The sequence below is a fragment of the Equus asinus genome, chromosome 3, assembly GCF_041296235.1.
Source record: "Equus asinus isolate D_3611 breed Donkey chromosome 3, EquAss-T2T_v2, whole genome shotgun sequence".
In the NCBI taxonomy this organism is placed as follows: Eukaryota; Metazoa; Chordata; class Mammalia; order Perissodactyla; family Equidae; genus Equus; species Equus asinus.
In genome coordinates, this window is record NC_091792.1 from 55,346,950 (window position 1) to 55,362,923 (window position 15,974).

General features: G+C 42.3%; 1 long non-coding RNA gene across 2 annotated transcripts in view; it reads left to right on the forward strand.

The window, feature by feature from the left end:
• Positions 1–15,974, forward strand: part of LOC106848463 (uncharacterized) — a 34,248-nt gene that overhangs the window by 3,273 nt on the left and 15,001 nt on the right. The window contains exons 2-4 of one of the 2 annotated variants that reach the window (XR_011502016.1): positions 5,660–5,732; positions 7,446–7,596; positions 8,066–8,171. This is a non-coding gene — a long non-coding RNA (uncharacterized lncRNA). The remainder of the gene's footprint in view (positions 1–5,659; positions 5,733–7,445; positions 7,597–8,065; positions 8,172–15,974) is intronic. The other variant, XR_011502015.1, reaches the window with a different exon arrangement.

The window sequence follows — 15,974 nt, forward strand, 5'->3', positions numbered from 1 at the left end:
GTCATCCTTCTTTGTGCTTATTGAATAGCCTTGACTCATGTTAGAGAGTCTGGAGAATGTGGCGGAATATGTAGTAAAGTAGCCGCTTGTTTTTCTATGTGTTGAACCACACGGCGTTTTGCTGGTGACCCATTCAGGCCAGGTGTCATTCTCCAGCACCTCTTTCCTAAATCCAGCCTCCTCTGACAGAGGGTGAGTGGGACAGTGGAAGTTCTGACCTTACCCCTTCCTGGAAGAGGACAATAAGTGGTGTGTAACCCTACGTTAGGCTTTTTCCTTGTTCTGGGTGTCTAAAAGGGCACAATTAGAAAGGGGTATTTTGGGGGGTGGAAATGAAAGGGAGCAAATACTTCCACATATTGCAACTTGCTGGCCACCGAGTACGAAGCTTCTCGAAAAGTCTGAGTCAGCATTAGGAAAATATTCCCTTCCTCATTATGGGTTTAGACTGAGCATCGATGTTGGTCCTTTGGAGGTATATGTGCACGAGTGTGGTCTAACCAGTTAGCCAGCTGCCAAAATCAGGAGAGCAGATGGCATGCCTGCCACTCACTTGGGGCAGATGACCCAGCTTGAAGGGTCACACCCTTTCTGGACCTCCCTTTGAGACCACATCAGAGCCCTGCCCTCCTGGACAGTTTGCCGGCCTTCAGCATTAATGCCCATCGCAGCTGAGCCTGTCGCTCCCCGGGGTTTCATTCCAGACAATGACTCAGATTTAGGGACGTGAATTATTGACAGGAGAAGGGATGAATCCAAGAATCACCTCCAGTGTGTAGGGGCTTTTTGAAAGGTGGGTGGATGTATGCATGGGAAGGTTAGAAGAGGGAACCTCTGGTGAGGGAGGTTTGAGAAGAGCCCCCGAGAGGCTGACTGGGGAGATGAGGTGAGGCCTAGAGGGGACCCCTCTGTAAAACTTGACTACTCAGGTGCTTTTCCCTTGGATTCTGGAAAAGTTCTGTCGTGTACACGGCTTGAAGTTTCGTTCTTTTAGTTTATATTTTCCTCGGGAAGGAGGGAAGGCCAAACATCCATTTTCCCACCATAGGCTGGAGGAGGTCGAAGCTGGGTGACCCAGGTAATCAAACTAACAAACAAATCACGGTTGACAAGTGGGAAAACAAACCCCCAGAGAAGCCAGGATGTTCTCCAGGAATGTGGCCCCAAGGACAATCCCTTGCCCCAACCCTTGGCAGGGATGCTCGACACCCACTGTGGAAAGCTGCTCGGAACCAGGGGCTCTCAGGCCCAGGTGAGCTTCCGCAGCTTCACGGTGACCTCAGCAGGAATTACCTGAGAAACCTGCACAGGGAGAGGTCCAGAGTGAACTCCGAAAGTTGGATTGTCATTTTGTGTGCTGGTGATTTTCGTGCATCTCTCTTTTTTGAGTAGTTGTTTACTAGAATTAAGAAGGAAGGAAAGGAAATTCTGCATTTTATCTTTTTATGTTGTGGATAAATGTGACACTAAAAGTCTTGGTATGGACACAAGGCTCTTGCCAGGGGAAGGCTGGGAAGAAGCCCTGAGGGGTGGCAGAGGCAGGGAGGGCAGAGGCCAAGGTGGATGACGGGAGTACAAGTCCTTCCAGCGGTTCAGGGGACTTACAGTGGCAAGAATTGGGAGAATACCATGCTGGCCTGGCAGAAGGGGGAAGGAGCTGGTTTTCATTTGGTAGGATTTGAAGGACACTGGGAAGCTAAGAAGGCCTGTGTTAGGTGGGTATCTGGCTGCACTTCTTGGTCCTTTCCCTCTGCTAAGTGAGGTTTGGATAGAGCAGGAAGCCTGCTGTTGGAAGCCTAGGCTCTTCTCTGATGGGCTTCCCTGATGGGCTGCATTGTAGGGAGCATGGAGGCCCTGGACATCTACAAGTAAATTGTCACCATGGGAAAGGACTGAAGTGGGGACTAAAATTTACTTTTGATTCTGTTACAAGTGTGGCTTGAGCCAACCCTGGGAATGAAGTTTTCTGACAAAGTGAAACACTTCTTCCCCGTCAATATAGACACAGTCCAAATGTGCTAACCTTCGGTGTGATCCCCGCCTTCCATCTCCCGAGTGATGAATAGTTTCTACCTGTAATTACAGGAACAATTGTGTTTGGTTTGTTCTCCATCATGGATGAGTGTGCTTATGAGTAGTTTTTCTCACATGTGGACCATGCTATGGCTATGATAGAACTGCAATTATCCAGCTGAGGGAATAGGTTGCTTCATTTGGACCACACCTGCTTTTCAGGTGTATATAAACTCTGCAGTTTCTCTTTAGTAGTCTTTTCAATTTAATCTAGTATATCTTCTGGCACATATTAGATGCCAGTAAATTTTGTTGTATTACATGCTGGAAATTGGTGTTAGAACGACATATTGGAATATCTTGGAGGCAGGCATTTTAAAATACAAAAAGCATCAGCCACTTGGTTGGTCTGAAACACCATTCGGACTTTGGCCTCAGTCGGTATGATATTGATTCCGCTTTTCTTTCAGATGAAATGTTTCAGATCTGCTGCAAGTGCGTTTCTTCCTGATTTGGGTCAAATGGCAAAGCTGCTAATAAATCGTGGATGAATGTATGGCCGAATGCATGAAAAATTTTGAAGGAGAAGATACTAAGGAATAGTTAGTGGCTATTTTTTCAGGATCATGGTTCATGAGGTCTCTGTTGTAATAAGTAGGCATTTCCGCTGTTAATTTCAATGAGTCTTCTCTTTTGCTTTCATAGGAATTTTAAAGGTAACTTGAAATTAATCATCCCTAAAACTTGAGAAGCGTTGTAATTGTATTTATGAACTAAATGGGCCTGTTTCCTTAAACTGAATAGAAATTAGGATTTGCTGCTCCCAATTATGGAATGTAGGGTAAGGTGGCTCAGAAGTGCAGCTAAGAATTGCTAATAAGCATAATGACATAGGCCAGCAGTGACCAGGAGAAAACAGCGTGAATATAAAAGGACTTCCAGATCTGTCTTGATGTGATTGATTTCAAGTGATTTATAATTCTGTGTGTGTGCTTTGGCCTGTAGGACTAATTACTGAAAATGGACTAAGCTTGAAAAGGAATCCCCAGCCCATCTTCAAGAATCTTTGACTGTTACATGAATATTACATTTAATTACTTTAAAAGTCCACTATTGCTTATTGCCCATAGGAGGCAGTAGGTATGAATTCCCTCGGAGGAGAACTGCCTGTCATCTTTTAGCTGTTTACCAACCTAACTTGCCTAGCGCTGGACCCCATTCCTGGGGGCACCAGAAAAGGAGGAGAACCAAAGACAACTCTGGAGGTGTTAGTATTACAAAAGGGCACCAAAATAGTCATTCATGGGACCATCACTCTCCCTCGTTTGACAACTCGGAGTTGTTGGCATTTGGAAGTTCCTATGTACTCTTTCCCATACTTGGTGCTTTTGATTCTAATGGTCTTCATCTGGCTTTCTCTCTGTCTCTTATTTTGGCTCATATATACTCTAACGCTGTTTATTTTTCTTGAGAGTATAATTTGCTTTCCTTTCATAATGTTATGAGAAGACTAATGGGGAAATGAGGAACCAGACTCATTACTGGAAGAATCCGAGAGACTTCTCAGATGCAAGCCAGGCCGTGGCCCTCTGACAGCATTCTTCAAAGACAGTTCCCAAAGACACATGCTTAAATGGTTGAATTGATTTATTTCTTATAAGATTCTGGCTTAGGCACACATTTCCTTTAAATAGTAGTTGTTATCTAACTTAAAGTATTAAAAATGTGATATGACAGGCAAGTCAGGAACATAGAGGTTACATAATTCAAGCATTGCCAACTTTTGACCCACATTAAATAGACTTTTTTGGTATTGTGACATCTACTTACAAATTCATTTAATGGTTAAGAAATCACGTTGAGAATGCAGTACTACCAGCTTCAAAGAGGCTGCTGTATCATCAGATTCCTTCTTAAGCTTCCCTTGTTCGTCTCCCCAGCATTCCCCAGGTCCCCAGCCCGTTCCTCCACCGGGGTCTCACTTCCTCTTGGAGAAGACCATGGTCTAAGTGGACCTCTCTGCAGGCAGTTCCTGGGGGCCAGGAGACCGAAAGCTGAAAGCACAGGACGATGGGGACCTTCAGGGTGCTCAAGGTTACCCTGGATCAGGAGTGTCCTGTCCTGCTTCATACTCTAGCTGTTTCCTGGTCCTTGTCTTCTGTCATCGGGGTTGAGGGTGATGGAAGAATGTAGTGGTCATTCGCCACTGCCCTTAACTACCCCCCAACCTCCCAACCCTTTAAGGCAGCACAAGGTTGGAGCCTGGTGTTGGGGCTGAAATGGCTCTTCCACCATCCTCTTATTGTCCCTGCTTCACCAAGCAAGGGCTGATGACCCGCTAGTTTCTAGTGCTGAGGCACTGTTACACTTGGCCTAGTCCTATTAAAGATGCCTGGTGTAGGACTATTTCCTGTTAGAAAAAAATGTGTTGGATGAGCCAAACACCACCAGTGTGGATGTTTATAATTAGTAGACTCTACCTTAATAATGATTGCTTGTATATATACTCTTAATAAACAATAGCTCCTTGGGAAAAAAAAAAAGATACCTGGTGTCTGTGGATAACTCTTGGGGATTTCCTTAGGCCCCTCAAAAGCCAGTGGGCCTCTCAGAGATGCATTTCTATCTGGAGTTGTGGTTAGAGCTATAAGTTCCTCGAGAGCAGCCTAGAGATGGGACCATGGAGTGGCAGGGGACAGGAATTTAAGAAGGGGGTATATATTTCTTCACTTCATACTCTTGTCCACTGAATGTAACTTTTTAAAAATTGAGATATAATTGACATATATTAGTTTCATGTGTACAACATAATGATTCTATATATGTATATATTTCAAAATGATCACCACAGATGTCTAAGTAATATCCATCACCAAACATAGTTAAAATTGTTTTTTCTTGTGATGAAAACTTTGAAGATCTTTTCTCTAAGAGTGTAACTTTTTAATGGCATCAATACCTTTAATATCAATAAATGCATATTGATGGTTTTGGGGTGAGAATATTTTTCATTTGTTACATTAACTGTCAGGGTGCATCATCCTAAACATTCAGATGACTCTAGCTCACCAGCAGTGCCTAAAAGGAAGTGGGAAATTGGACAGTGTTGTATGAGCTTGAGTACGATTTGTTCTCACTGTCATCGTAAGAAATTAGCCATATAATTCATAAGTTTGAGAATGGATTAGATGCAATATTTTGGACCAGTGAAACTAATATTGCAAATAAGTGGGAAAATCAAGTCTAATGCATATGTTTTAATTTATTATAAAACAAATATGCCAGATTTGTCTAACAATTTAGGAACATTGCATAATTTATAGTGACAGTTCATTTACAAAAGAACTAAGATGCCTTTTTTTTTCAAGCTATAAAGCAAATTGGAGAGTGGCTCTTACCCCATGAGTTATTTATGGTGGAAGATTAATAAAAACATTAAGCATGATAAATGAATTTTCAGTGACAGGATTGCAGCAAGAATAAATATCAGCAACAATAAAAATATAATGAATTTTACGTTTTAAATCAGTCTAAAGAATTTTACTAAACAGCAAATTAAGTGATTTTATTTTTATCTGGTACAACATTAAAATTGTTTTATTCTGAAAACTACATTTAACATACATTTCCTATCTTCCCAAACTAGGTAAAACTCCAGAGGATGAAGGCCCCGTCTCATGGTCTTGCAGCCTGTGCATGAGGATCTTATCCTTCCTATAGTAGGTACTTGCTAAATGTCTTTTGAATAAAATATGAACTTAATTTATACAGTTTTCAAATAAATTAGTCTATATTAGGAAAGAAGGTATGTGAAAGAATGGCAATGACTTCATTTTGAATTGTTATTTACCTAAAAAAAAAAGAAAGATGATTTGGTTAGAAACAAGTTGGTATTTGGGAAAGTGGCTTCTCATGTAGGGTTAGGTTCTTAAAATTAGTATACAGTAAAAATTAATCTAGAAAATCCTTTATATTGACCATAAAATTTAATATACTTGTTTGAGTATATAATCTATTTCCAAAGAGAGGAATGAAAGGAAATTCTCCAGGCAAATGTCTGGGCAGTCAGATCCATCTGTCTTGAAGATATCTGTGAAATTCCCAGATGAATGGAGAGATCCAAGGGTTTCTGCTTGCCCACAGGATTTCCTCCATCCTGTCTTAATATGTAATCTTTATTACTTTAATACATATTACTATGAGGATTAAACATAATAAGGGGTCACATTTTCTGAATCTTATATAGGGAAAGGTCAGATCTGAAGTCAGAGACTCAAGTGGCTTTTGTCTTATAAATAAGGTTTTTTGTGGTGTGAGGAGAAATTGGAAGTCCACAGCAATTCTTTGATTCAGTTAAATTATTGGAGAGTTGCTGTAGTTCCGTGCTGTAGCCATCTGGAGTGGGGTTGGTGCAGAGTGGGTTTTTCTTATTTTTATTTTTTTGAGGAAGATTAGCTCCTAGCTAACATCTGTCACCAATCTACCTCTTTTTGCTGAGGAAGATTGGCCCTGAGCTGACATCCATACCCATCTTCCTCTACTTTATATATGGTACGCCTGCCACAGCATGGCTTGATAAACAGCACATAGGTCCGCGCCCAGGATCCGAACCAGCGAATCCTGGGCCACTGAATTGGAATGTGTGAACTTAACCACTGTGCCACCAGACTGGCCCCAGTACAGAGTGGGTTTTGATCTAGCTTTACCCATTTGATGCAGGCCTGTCCAGTTGGTTACTGTTTTCAGATCACAATACACTGCAGCGTGACAGTAAACCAAGATACCATTTATGTTTGGAATTTAATCTCACTTTGTTCTGGTTTTGGGAAGACTATCCACCTGTTATAAGATGGTCACTAGGGAAATTGCATAAGGCATAGGGGAGTAATGCAACCTGTCACCATTATTAGCAAAAATGTAAAATCGGGTGGGCAGTCCAAAGTTGATTCTATGTCTGAAGTTCATCATTAGTAATGTTTTTGGACAGTATTCTGTTCCATTTGTGTGAGTGCATTGTACATTTCTCAGCCTTTCCTTTAATGATATCCTTACTAATTTAAGTGCCATCCAAGGCCCTGTTTGTAACCTGCTTAAGGAACCTGGATGATCAAAGCCGATGCCAGATTTATCCTGAAACAACTTGGCGGTTTAGATGCCAGGAGCGCTGACTTAACTTTAGCCTCCAAACATCCGTGGCCATGATGGCTTCTCTTAGCAACGAGATTTATTCCTGATGATACGGTAGAGAGCTTCAGCTACAGAGTGGTTTTCTGGGGGTCGCAAGAGCGCTGATACTTGCCATATTGTTGAGTAAAAACTGATGGATGGAGAGCGTGCGTTCCATGAGCTCCAGGAATTTTTGTGCTCTTCTCATTTAATTACACTTAATATTTCCAACCTAGAGTGGAGTATAACAAGCCCCTTTCCAACAGGCCTGGTGTTCCAGGGGGGCCCGTGTAGCTGGACCTCCACATGCTGACTTACTCAGGGGTAAGAGTCTTCTACATACTGCTTGTCCTGCCAGCATCCTCTGGCTAGCCTGCTGTGGATGCTTCTCTCCTCCCACCAGTGTATTCCTACCATGTGAGTTGCTCTTCATTACAAAATGGGCTGATTGATTGGTCCTTCCCTCGGTGCTATTGTGTATGAAAGTGCTGATTGGTGTATGAGTGTTCATGGTAAAGCTCTGTACACAAATGCACACAACATACCATCACTTTTGAGGTGATGTGGGCAGCACCATCTTAGCCCGAGGTGCAGATTCAAAACCGATTGGTTTGAGTCCTGTTGGGTTTGTGTGCCAACTGTACACTTGTGAGTAATTTATATGGGAGAGGGACCTTGAAAGATGGGCAAAACTGGATAAATCCAGTGTTGTGCTATGGACTGAGTTGCGTCCTCCCAAAATTCATGTTGAAGGCCTGACCCCCAAAGTGGTAGTATTAGGAGGTGTGGAGTGGGAATTAATTAGGTCTTGAAGGTAGAGCCCTCATAGGGGAAGTAGTGCCTTTACACTAAGAGACATGAGAAGATCTCTCTCTCTCCCCACCAGGTGAGGATACAGCCAGAAGGCAGCCTCCTGCAAGCCAGGAAGAGAGCTCTCACCAGAACCCAGCCATGCTGGCACCCTGATCTTTGACTTCCCAGCCTGTAGAACTGTAAGTGATAAATGTGTGTTGTTTAAACCACTCAGTTTATTGTATTTGGTTATAGCAGCCCAAGCTGACTGAGGCAGTATGCTTCCAGAAAGCATTTGGCTAGAACATGGTGTTATTCTTCAGGGTAACAGTCTTACCTGACTCATGTCTCCCAGTAGAGAGGAATCGGTTTACAGCAGGAGAACTGATTAACAATTTAAGAAGGGGCCGACGTTGGTGTCACGTTAGTGGGATGTGCTGCCGTGATGAGGGACTGGGAACTTCTCCTTTCGTAGGGATGCAGTTTAATGAAGCTTTCAGAACAGAGCATGGTGTGTTGCCATGGAGTAGTTTGTACATGGTATATATGCAGTTGTGGTTCGACAGTAACCATAGCATGTGTATGTCTTTTGAAGAAATGGTTCTGGTTTTTCCTGTTTGTTTGGGGATACTGTAGGATAATTCAGAAAATCTCTTACAGAAAAGGCCTGTGTTCATTTTTTCTCACTGAACTTCTTAGATTCTGATTTTTTTCTTTTAAAATTTTCTTAAAAATGAATTTGTTGGGGTTGGCCCGGTGGCACAGTGGTTAAGTTTGCACGTTCCGCTTCTCAGCGGCCCGGGGTTCACTGGTTCGGATCCTGGGTGCAGACATGGCACCGCTTGGCAAAAGCCATGCTGTGGTAGGCGTCCCACGTATTCTTCAGCAAAAAGAGGAAGACTGGCAGTAGTTAGCTCGGGCTAATCTTCCTCAAAAAAAAAAAAAAACCCAAACAACAACAACAGAAATGAATTTGTTAAAAATTTTAAATTTTGTGAGTCCTTCCCTGTTCCTGCTTCTTTTCTTGTACTGCATTTCTCTGTGTAAAAAACTTGTAAGGAGTTTTGTGCTTGAATTTCTCTAGAAAAATTTATTCACTCAGTTGATTTTTGTTTCTCTTATTTTTGGTACCCCTTGTTTTCCTGTCATATGTTTGGCTCTTATCATAGTTTTTTCTGTCTCTTTTATTTTTTCAGAAGTTCTGTCACCTTTAGAGATTACACAAGCACAAGATAGAAACACAGAAAAGAAAAAAATGTTTTCCACCAAGTGAGTTTTCCTGCAGAGGGAGTTATATTGTCAGGGAGCCTGCCTCAGGGACAAGTGGTCAGCAGATAATGAGTGACAAATGAGAACTTTTCCCCTCCTTTTCTCTGCCATTTACACTGATCAGTTTACCTTTGATGATCTGCTATATGTAAAGGGTAATGTTGTGGCAGATGAAGCGTTTCAGAGTTTGAAAGCACATGTCGTTCAAGCACAAGCAAGCAGCATTTCCACCACGCATCTGAGACCTTACAATTCCATAAAAGTAGACTTTATGGAAGGTGCAACTGTCCACACAGTTTGTAATATACATGTTGGCCAGGTCGTTTTGTTTTGTCACCTCAAGTCCTTTTTGGAAATGGGGGTGTCAAGTAAGTAAGTTACCAAATAAACAAAGAGATATGGATGGTTTTTCAGATCAGCATAGTACTGTCACTGAAGATGGAGAGTCGTGGTTGTGAGGATCAGGGTCAGGAACATTCTGGATCATCTTTCAGGTTGGCGGTCAGAGCTGAAAGCCCAGTTCTGTCACACAAGGTGGTCCGTATGCCAACTGATGCACTGTTTGGCTAAGAACAAGAAGAGACTCAAGGAAGACAGTGTGAATACCTAGAGTCGGGCTGATGTTCCAGATCAGCTGATGACTGACAGAGCAGTGGTGCAACGAGCCCTCCACGTGAGGTGGATCCTGGAGAGGAGCTTCATCTGGCCCCTTTTGCTGTTTCACGGGCCTCCACCAGCAGCCACACTTCATTTTAAATTGGCAAAAGAGGATTTACCCAGGGCCCTTGAATTTATACAGCCTCTGCATGAAACAGTTTTTTCCTCCTCATCTGCAATTCTAATGGACTGACTACATCTGAATACTTATGTTGGATTTCAGTGTATGTGTTTATACATACAGAATATTGAGATGACGGTAGTGAATTTTGGTTGATGGATGTTAAGTTTGCTAGGGTTGCCTTCACACAAACTGAGTGGCTTAAACAGAAACTTATCTCGTAGTTCTGGAGGCTAGAAGTCCAACATCAAAGTGTCAGCAGGGCCATTCTCCCTCTGAAGGCACTAGGGAAGCATCCGTTCCAGGCTTCTCTCCTGGCTTCTGGCAGTTACCTGGCTTGTGACAGCGTAACTCCAGGCTTCACGTGGCATTCTCCCTGTGTGCGGGTCTGTATCTAAATTTCCTCTTTTTATAAGGACATTAGCCATATTGGGTTAGTGGCCCTAGGACCGTACTCCAGTGTAACCTCATCTTAACTAATTACACGTACAATAACCCTATTTCCACATGAGGTCAAGTTCCACATGAGGTCACTTAAACATATGAATTTGGGGGTAACACAATTCAGCCTATATCAGTGTAATTGGCATGAAGAAAATCAAGTTATGGAGGGTTAGCACCAGTAGGGTCCTGGAAGATCTTTGGGTGCAACCTTATTATTTTGCATATGAGCTCAGTGGACAGTAAAAATGTATTATTTTAAAAATTAAATTAGGTAAAGCTTCCTCCAAATGTTCCATAATAATTAAAGCTCCTTTATGTTTTCTTCTCTCTCTCTCCCACCTGAAATGGCCCCTGTCTTCTTTCTCTCTCCGAATCCCCCTCATCATCCCAGCTCCAGCTCACCTTCATCACCGTTAGGAGATCTTCCTTAGCTGCTCTCACTGGCGGAGACCTTGCCCAACCCTGCACCTGTATTCTGCACCACCAACCTTTAGGAACTTGGTCCATTCTGTCTCCTGATTTTTTCTAAGTGACATTTGAAATGTATACACCATCTTTTGTTATTTATCATGCCATGCATTTACTAGACTCCTGGCACTTGGAGATTAAAAATTTTCTGGTTCTGTTATTAAAAGGATCTCTGATACTTAGGCACATGAAACTTTTCTGAGATACAGGTTTTATTCATCTGAATCTTGGAGAGTGGATGTGTGCATCTGGAGGTTGGGCTGTGGAGTGAGGTGGTAATGAGTAACTGAGTTATTGAGTGCCTCGCTGACCACTAGTTACCCCAAAATCAAACTAGCTGCCATTTTCCCCTTTGATAATGTAAGCCTTCTGTTGGGAATGTATGTGCAATTATGTATTCAGAAATTTTAGGAAGTTTCTAAAGACATAAGAGTCTTTCTCGCTTCTCTGTAACAAGGTCATGTGCTCCCAAAAGGCAGGAACCCTCTCTTTCCTTCTTAGTGCCCAACCTGCTGTGGGGCAAGGCATGCTTGTTAATTTGTTACAGTAGGAAGTGAAGCCAGAGATTGTCTGAATGTAAGTAAAGTGAATAAAGAAAAATATGTTATCTTAGCATAATAGACTTAGCAAATATTTTGAGAGTAAACATAAATTTTCCATCATTATCCGATGGAGTTTGCCATTTTAATTTTGACTAGTATATGAAATATTTTGAATATTATAAAAATTGCAACCACAGATTAACTTTTCTAAAAACTTGAAAGTAAATGTAATATTTCTCTAGAATGAATGGAAACGTAAACATTTTTAAGAAATTAAGTGAGACTTACAGGACTATACAATGTAAAATTATATGGATCTCCCATAAGAAGGCAAAATATATTACGTGTCTTCATGGGAAAATCAAAATTTAGATATATTACTTTCCTCCATTATGACTTAGAATGGTCTATATATTATACTTTATATCTAGTATGCAGAAATATGTCTTGGTGATGAATTCACTTAATACCTACATGTATTATCTTGTATTCTTATAGTTGAATGAATAGTTTTAGTCAACATTAGTCGTGAAATTCTAGGTTATGGAATGATTAAATAATATTGTCTTCACAATTCTTGCTAAGTATGAGATATATTTGGATTTTGTAATAATATCCCTCAGAATCAAAATTTTACTGTAATTCATTCTCCAAGCCTTTAAATAAATCATTATGAGGTAAGCCTGCCACCTGCTGGTCAAGATGTGTTACTTCCCTTTACGTTTCAAAAAGCTTGGCATTTTTCATTACAGCATAGGAATGGAACACAATTTGAAGCAATCCTACATACAGACTTTTTAAGACTTCCTCAGTTGTCACAAATTATTGAAACTTGAACATTCTAACAATTGGAATTCCCACAAGCCTTTCATGTTTATTCTTCCCTGTTGATGACCATCAGTTAACAAATCTACGGCTGTATATTTCTGAGTCTTTGATACAGAGCCTGGGTTCGGTTCAGGGTTCTTTCTCTTGAGCGATTGTGAACCAAGAATCTGTCTGTGTTACTACACAAAGATGAGGTTCTCTGCCCAAAGCACAAAAACAGCCAAATATTACGGCATCAGCTTTTGAGAAAAGAAGAAAGCTTCATTGAGAGGTCAATCCTCAAGGAGACAGGAAGTAAAAGCTCTCAATCTGTCTCCCCAATCTAGGGCTTGGGGCAAAATTTATGAGACAAAGGGCTGGGCTGTCTGAAGTGTGGAGAGAGATGCTTGGAGGTGAGGAGAAGTGAGGTAATTGATGATCTGCTCAAGCATAGTCAAGCTTCGTGGCTCTTCATAGGCTTCATGTTCACAAAATGGTGGGGGTAACATGACCTGAGGGTGGAGTTTTTGGCCCCTTGACATCAAAAGGGCCACTTATTTGGCATGTGTAGCTGGCCCAGTTGATGGGTTGGTGCTCTCAACCAGCCTGAACTCGACAAGGAGTTGACTCTCAGTTCCTGAAAAACAACTCTCAGTTACTCTGTTGATAAGATGGGGCCAGTTGAACTGCTCCTAGAAGGCAGGTGGTTACATTTAAAGGCGAGAGGTCCCTGAGTGCTGCTGGGCCTGCTGCAGAACTGTACTCCTCTGCCTTTTCTTTTTCTGACCACTATTTCACAAACACGCCGGTAATGCTGCTGTGCCCGCTTCTGAAACCCCCGCCTGCGGCCGCCTCCCACTCCTCTCGCTGGCCCTCAACCTAGCCCTGGGGTCATCCATTACTCAGGTCATGCCAGGACCTCATAATCCTGCCTCCAGTTGTTTTGAGCATTAAATTAGGTAATGCATGGAAAGCACTTAGCTTCATTATTGTTATTCATTAGCCTTCTAAGATTCTACTATCTGTGTCTGTCATCAGTAGTTAGAATATTCGCTGAGGTATAACAATGTGACTTTTCCCTCAGCTGTATTGCCAAATCCATTTGTAATCCTTGTTTTCTTCCCTTTTGTACCTCGAAGTCTCCCTTCACTGGCAGACAGACTTTGCAATCACAGAGACTGGGAATTTAGCCCATCACCATTAACAGGGCAGCAATCATCTGGAGGCTGGACAGAAATGCCCCTGTGGGTCCTGCGAACATTTGAAGCTTCTCCAGCTTCACTGGTTAATTATTCTGCACTCATTAAACCTAACTTGGTATTTGCTAGAAAGAGGGGATAATCATTATGACTATTTCAGTAAAGAAGAGCAAGTGAGGTAATTAGTTCAATAAATGTTAATTAAGTGTTAACCATATACAGCTACTGGGAGAGGTGCTGGGAATACAAGATCAGGAAAACGGTCCTGGCCAGAAGCAGTTCCCCAAAATCTCTTAACTGCTTTAATCCCAATGACAAGGAACAAAGTAATTTCCCTGGCTATTATATAAAGCACATTTGGATTTCCCAAGGTTTCTTTTTTACCTTTTTAGGTCTTTTAAGCTTCAAGTGCTTGAAATTTCTCATGTTCACCTTCTCTCCTCAGTAGAGTTGACAGGTATGTCTGCTGGATGGGCCCTTGGCTATCCTGGATAAACAGCGTTCACAGTGTAAATTAAGCATTTGGCAATCACAGTCATCTTTTTAAACGTGTTATTTAGCAAGTGCTTGCTACGTGAAAAGTGTTCCCTAATTACTGAAGATAATTTTTAAGTTGTCAGGGTATCATTTAATTTCAAAATAGTAATTGCAATTTGGGAAGAGTAGACAGGATGTGCATCGTTTGGTATTCTTGGGAATAGGAGAAGGTGGAGCAATGTCTGGGGACTGAGGCTGATACCTAAGAACTTTCTATTTCTTAGATCTGAGCCCCTTGGAACTCAGAGTGAGCCTCGGGCCAGGCCATGTCGGTGGCTGAATCATTAGAGAGGGATGCTGATAACTATTTTTACTTATAGAAGGAATGCACGTTCTTTTCAGCTAATCAATAAAAAGATACAGGGGACAAACCCTCACCTGTAATATCATGACACAGAGGTATTGCCTGTTCACATTTTCATGTATGTCACCAGGCTTTTTACAATGAACACAGCTGTGTGCAAGTCTTTTCCTCCCATTTTCTCTTAAACTCATTCCAATCAGCTTTTCAAACCCCCTCTGCTGCACAAAACTGCTTTTGTGCAGGTCACCAATGACCTGTGCTTTGTGTAATCCGGTGGGTCAGTTCTCAGCCCTCGGTTAATCGACCGATCAGCAGCACCCAGCCTACCTGGTCATTCTCCCCTACTTGGTGCCCTTTCTTCTCTGGCTTCCAGAGAGCTACACTGGCCTGGCTTTTTCTGCCTCGTTGGTTCCTCTTCAACCCACTTGGTCTCTTCTTTCCTGCAGCCTGTGCATGTTGGTTTGCTCCAGGCTCAGTTCTTGAACTTTTCTCTCTCCATGTTTGGTGGTCATTCAAGCTCAAGGTTTAAATGCTGTTGTTTGCTGATGACTCCCCTCCAGTCTCACTGCCAGCCCTGACCTCTCTCCTAAACTGCAGATGGATGTTTCCAACTGCCTACTCCGCATCTCCATTTGGATGTTTTATCCAGACGACAGAAGACATTCTATGCATTCTGAGTACGAAGGGTTTGAATAAAGGAAATTGGAAGTTTAAACAATGCTGAGAAGGCCTGGGGGAGGGGCAGTTTAACAAGTTGTCTCTTCTGTTTCAGCTGCAGCAAGCATGCGTCTGGAAGCCACCGCAGATTTCAGGTTCTTCCCACCAACTCTCTTAGGCTACAGTAGTAAAGTCCTGAAGATGCTGTGAATAACAAGCACCCACCACCCACCACTAACTATCCCAGACGTGGGCAGTTTTCACAAAGCTCACTCAGAAGCTCCTTCCAACCTCACTTTGGCTACAACTACTTCCAGAGATTAAGGGCCTCAAATCTCAGATCTTTCATTGGCTGACCCTGATGCAGAAGGGAATTCTGGGAAATGTAGTTCCCTGCCTCTTCTCAGCAGATCTTTTACAAGGGGGTGCCACTAATAGTGAGTTGAAAACAATCTAGCTCAGACAGCTGGTTAACACATCCAAAACTATAGTCCAGTTCTTTTTTGTTTTTGCTTTTTTTTTTCAGGAAAATTGACCCTGAGGTAACATCTGTTGCCAATCTTCCTCTTTGAGGAAGATTGTTGCTGAGCTAACATCTGTGCCAATCTTCCTCTATGTGGGACGCCATCACAGCATGGCTCGATGAGCAGAACTGGGTCTGCGCCTGGGGTCCAGGCTGGGAACCCAGGTCACCAAAGGGGAGCCCCTGAACTCAACCACTATGCCACCAGGCTGGCCCGTCCAGTTCTCTCTTTCTAAACTGACTTCATCCTCTGCCTTCATCTTTGTTATGGTCAACTCCATCCCCTAGTTGCTTTGACCAAAAACCTTGGTTTTCAATTCTTCCCTTTCTTTCACACCTCATATTCAACCTATTAGGAAATCCTATTGGCTCTATTTTTTAAAATCTGAACACCACCCTCTCCTAACCGCTTGTTCTTGGGTCTCAGCTGCCATCCTCTCTTGCCTGGATTAACCTTTGAACAGGCCTCCTTGCT